Below are 6,000 nucleotides of genomic sequence, written 5' to 3'. Positions count from 1 at the left end.
GTTGGGAGCATGAAATTGTCCAAAATGTCTTGGTATGCTGATGCCTTAAGAGTTCCCTTCACTGGAACTAAGGGGCCAAGCCCAACCCCTGAAAAAACAACCCCACATCATAACTCCCCCTCTACCAAACTTTACACCTGGCACAATGCAGTCAAGCAAGTACCGTTCTCCTGGCAACCCGCCAAAACCCAGACACGTCCATCAGATTGCCAGACAGAGAAACGTGTTTGTCACTGCAGAGAACACATTTCCACTGCTCTAGAGTCCAGTGGCGGGATGCTTTACACCACTGAAACCAACGCTTTGCATTACACTTGGTGATGTAAGGCTTGGATGCAGCTGCTCGGCCATGGAAACCCATTCCATGAAGCACTCTATGCACTGTTGTAGCTAATCTGAAGGCCACATGAAGTTTGGAGGTCTTTAATTACTGACTCTGCAGACAGTGACTTCTACGCACTATGCACTTCAGCATGCGCTGACCCCACTCTGTCATTTTACGTGGCCTACCACTTCATGACTGAGTTTTTGTTGTTCACAGTTGCTTCCACTTTGTTATAATTCCACTAACAGTTGACTGTGGAATATTTAGTAGTAAGGAAATGTCATGGATGGACTTATTACACAAGTGGCAACCTATCACGGTACCAGGCTTGAATTCAGAGCTCCTGAGAGAGACCCATTCTTTCACAAATATTTGTAGAAGCAGTCTGCATGCCTAGGTGCTTGATTTTATACACCTGTGTCCATGGAGGTGATTGGTACACCTAAATCCAATGATTTTGAAGGGTGTCCCAATTCTTTTCCTTCTTAAAGGAGCAAGGTAGTAATTAATACACAAGTTATATGGCTAAAAACCTAGGTAAACCCAGGCTTCTTCCAGTTAGAACTCAACTAAGTCTAAATATACCAACTATAAGACCGTATTGGGGAATGGAAGATTAAAGGCTAACTTAACCTCTTCCAGAAAATAATCTATGCAGTCAAGTGGCCCCAGTAAACGTTAAAAAACTGTGTGACTTTGCAAAATGTTCATTCATTTTGTCATACCTGTAGGCCGTTTGGACCTCCCAGAAGCCTGGCTAAAAAACTCTGTTAGCAGTTCCCACATCTTGCTTTATTGCTAGGATGTTTAAACCTTTGGAAGCTCCCAGCACTACATGAAAATCAACAGTGTTTGCCTCTTAGAGACAAGGCAGGACGTAGGGATTGAAAACCCAGCAATAGTAAAATCTTCAAGGTCCCTATGGTATAATCCCGTCCCCTAACTTGTTGGGGGGGGAGAGTGTGGAGACACCAAAAAATAAATAGACCAAACAAGGTGGAGGAGTCTCCAGTATGGTTCCAATACAAAAGCTCACAAGATGCTGAAAACCTGCCTATTACTCTTAATTCCAATTTAGAAAACATTATGAAACTTAAGGAACTCACCTAGGCAGTATACATTTTATAAATGTACCAAAATTTTATTCTCATATATACCAAGTTCATATGTCAGGGCATTGCATCCTAATTATATGGGTAAGTCGATTGCTATGTGCAAGAAGATGGTAGTATTCATTTTGACCTATTAGCTTGTATCCAATATCTCAGTATCTCTGCTGTATAGATAAAATGGAGGCTGACTTGGACCCCAGGTAGTGGGAGAAATATCTGACTAGTTTTACCAGTATAACAGCTGATGCCTCAGTGGCTACACTTACCTTGCAGTGTGGGCTACATAAATTAGGGGTAGAAGCAATATCATCCAACCCCAAACGCTGAATGGGTCCTCTGGAAGTGACATCAGCATGGGTGGAATACCAGAAATTCTTCACACCACACTCAAACGTCGCCTTGCTCACTCAGCATTACAGGAGTGGAAATCAACAGTCGGCTCCTAGCAGCAAGGTAGGACATAGGGGTTGCTAGCTGGGCTTCTGGCTGGCCAATGACCTACAGGTATGACCTTTTACTTAATGAATGTTTTACATAGCTGCACAGTTTTTTCATACTGGGGCCTTGACTACATAGACTATTTTCTGGAAAAGGTGACCACACATTTTAAGAAACATGTTAAGAGTAAATACTTCTGTCATGTTTTTATTGTTGAACCTGACCTTGCTTGGGAAGCTCAATTTCCTGTCCCTCTGACAACAGTTTTCATCCAAAAAAGAAACACATAACCAATTTACAGAAAAAGAAATGTTTTCTTGCAGTCTGTGTTCCTGCTGGAAATGTATCCGGGAGGATCACAAGCTGCAGTAAAAACCCGACAAAGGTTCCATTCCTACCCCACTGTATCCAAAATTTAAAAAATGTTTTGGCTGGAGCTTGGATTTAACTTCCGAAATGTATCCGGGAGGATCACAAGCTGCAGTAAAAACCCGACAAAGGTTCCATTCCTACCCCACTGTATCCAAAATTTAAAAAACATTTTGGCTGGAGCTTGGATTTAACTTCCGATGTCCTTTCAGCGAGGGTAATCTATCTGTAACCCCCACCATATTTCAGAATAGGAACAGATTTTACTGTGAAGGTGCATGAGTGGGCACAGATGTTTGTCTGCATAATCAGTAGCATACTAAATGGGGCTTACATGCAGGAACTGAAAATCCTTCTTTCGAAAATACTATATGTGGAAAGCTGGGTACTTTTTTTCTCTGCACAAAAAGAAATATTTACCTGATTAAAATGATGGAGGGAGAACATTCTTCTGTGACCTGCACAATCAGGTTATGTACGTCAGCAAACTAGCTACTGGAAGTTCAACAATCGTTTGTCATACCGAAAGTATTTTCTCCATATATCCTTATTAATTTGTACTTGCTGCTCCCTACTGGCGATTTTACCAACTCTTCCCAGCACACTTCTTTCAGCTTTTGAAAAGTAAAAATCCTTGCACTGCAATCATAGTAATCAACCAGGGTAAGACTTGTTAGATGTAAGCTGTATGTGATGTTATGGAACATGGACACGGCCTCTGGCATCACATATTTTGCATGTGTGATTTATTTTTACATTTAGTTTGCCTTAGTTACAGCAAAAGCATTCCAAACGCATTCATTACAGCTTGAAAAAAAAAAAAAAGGCTTTTGTTGGTAGTTTTGGCTGCTACACCTGATTTATAATCCAGCAGTTTTAGGCCTGAATTAAATAGTTGTGAAAGCCAACATAGATTAAAAAGCTATCACAATCTCACATTCCCTGAGTCTCCTCCCATCCCTGTACCCCAAAATATGGACTACAGGTATGTGTTTGGTAGAACTTTACCAGAGTTAGGACAGTACACAAGCAGAAAGTAAAATCTTTGCAGTGTGGTCCTTTATTAACGTATGTGCTGCCAACAGCACCGTTGTATTTGAAATTACCAGCCATTTGGGTACCACATGCATGGGGAAAACCTGGACTTTGCACCTCAATGAGACAAGTCAACAGCAAAATATATGCCCCCCTCATTCCTCAAGGAGCACATAGCAGCCATTTTTATTTTTAACAGTGCTATGTGCCATTTTTGCCATTTTGTGATGCTTTGTATGCCATGCACGTTTTCCTACAAGTACAGCAATTTTGTTTAGTAAAGCAAATTAATATACACTACAGAGTTTTTTTATAATGCTTTCTTGGTTTACTGCAAAGTAACCTTAAAAGACAAAGCACAACAGTAAGCAGCTTTACTGGGCCACAAATACAGAGGGCAAGGCCAAGCAGGATTTATCATGAAAATCAAAATTAGTGTATTATTTCAAATAAAAAAAAGCCAGAAAAATTCTACAGTTGATGTACAATATGTAAACAGCTTTAAAAGGGAGCAGTTTACAGCTTTATAATGAAAGATAAGCTCAGAATGCATTACTTCTGAGACGATTGCCAGAAAGATCATAAAAATTTGCTACACAATATGTAAACAGCTTTACAGGCTGTTATTGTAGAGGGAGAAACCATCCAGGTTTTTAAAAACTGTATTTCTAAAAAGAAAAGCAAGAAAAATTGTACAGTTGATGCACGCTATGTATGAAGCGTTAGTAATCTGGAGTTTAAGAGGGAGAGACAAGGCAGTTTTTTTTGTTTGTTAATTCTGAAACAACAGAAAAAATATTGTAAACTTGATCCACACTATATAAGCAGTTGTACAAGTCTGCAATTTAAGAGGAAGTGACCAGACAGGTTTTATCATACAATAAAAGTTAGAGTGTATTATTTCAGACAATATCCACAAATATTGTACAGTCACAAGCGTGCAAGCAGCTTGATTAGGCAACAATTTAGGAGGATGAGGGAGAAGTGTATTATTTCAAAGAAACAATAGCCAATATATTTTAGTGATGGAGCACTGGAATAGTTCGCCAACTAGGAGACAGAGCATAATTTACCATGGTAAACCATGTAATTTTGCAGGCCCAGCTGTAAAAAATACCTTGTCTGGCACCTTTACAGTGCTAAATCACCATAATAGGGCACTGGAGAGGCTGTATTAACTGGGAGTGGTGGCAGGCGAGCAGAGGCAGATAGTACTGGTAATGGTTGCAGTATAGGGAATGTGAGAGTAGCCGGTAATGTTGTTAGGCAAGCAGCAGTGGCAGGAATAGTGTAAGTTATAATTTTCTGAAAAAATTTAGACTGTAGTTCACATGCAGGGGTTTTGTTATCATTGCTAATCATAACTGGTTAATGTTTATGAGAGTGAGCAAGGGACAGAATCTTTGTCACAAAACTGCCTTCTGCACTGAAGGCCCTCTTAGACAGCATACTGGCTGAAAGGCAAGCCAAAAGCCGCAGTAGAAATTATGGAAACTCTGGGCAGTGGCTTGATACCTAACAGTCCCATAAGGACCTAATTTCAAAGACCTCTACCCATGTTTAGCAGCAACTATCTCTCCTTGCGCTCTGTCACCTCTACTTATCTACTCCAAGTTTCCAACAAACAGACAAATGGCTGATAGGAACCCAAGTATTTATAGGGAGGGGGCTGGCACATATGAAAATCCCTATTTTGTCCCTTCTAAGCCAAATGACTGCTGCTGCTGAAAAGCCAGGAAGTGCATAACTGGTTGCTATACTGCAATGTGCACAATTCATTATTTTCCCAAACTGTGTGTGACTTAAGTCACTGAGTTCACTTAAACCCAAAGCTCGTCCCTATTCTCTTCAGACTAAGCAAACCATGACCTGAAGCTGGGTTGTTCAAGCTGCGTAACATGAATTACAGAAAACAGAGATTGACTGAATACAGCAAATAAATACAGGGGTCATAGTAAAGACATAAAAGAGTGTATAAGGGGTATATAAGGTGCGAGAAGTAGTCTATAGGGGTCTGCTGGATATAGGGAAGTTGTGGATAAAGGGGAAGTCCCTGAAATGCACCTTCAGCCCTGACAGATGGAAGTAGGTGGAAAAGGCGATTGTAGCAACACTGGAAGAGTCTTTTTGATCTACACAATCTGCAGTGGGTACTTGCTTACCAAAAGCCCCAGCACAACCACTCTATGTCTGTTTTTTGGATATTTTGGTGCGTTGCCAGCTCATTCATCTGAAAAGGCTGCTTTAATTAAATGCATGCTAACACACATACATTCATGCAACACACAAGAATGCAAGGTCTGACAGGTCGATTTATCAATGTTTTACCCAAGATCCACATATTTTTCTAATTAAATCTTAAAAAGGATAAGTTCACCTTTCAGTAAAAAACAAATGCACTTTTTTGCAGGAAAAAAAAAAAAAGTGCATTTATTGTTATGAGAGCCTGTAAAGCATTGCACCGGCGATCAGCAGATCACTGATGCCGTGCAGGTCTCCTGCAGACCTGTCACTGTATCTTCTTCCTTGTGCCTCATACGGGAAACCTGATACTTTCTGACAGGAAAAGTCAATGAGCTACCACAGTGCTCACAGTGTCGTGCTAGTTCATTGAGAACTACAAGCCAGCAGCCTCAAAAATACTGCTGGGGCTTGTAGTTTTCTCATTCACAGAACACTGTGAATGAGTGACATGGCTAAGCGGGCGGAGCCCCACACAGC

This window comes from Staurois parvus, unplaced genomic scaffold, assembly GCF_062004578.1.
Source record: "Staurois parvus isolate SC_StPar_1 unplaced genomic scaffold, SC_StPar_1.0 ptg000894l, whole genome shotgun sequence".
NCBI lineage: Eukaryota > Metazoa > Chordata > Amphibia > Anura > Ranidae > Staurois > Staurois parvus.
This window is presented reverse-complemented; position numbering follows the sequence as displayed.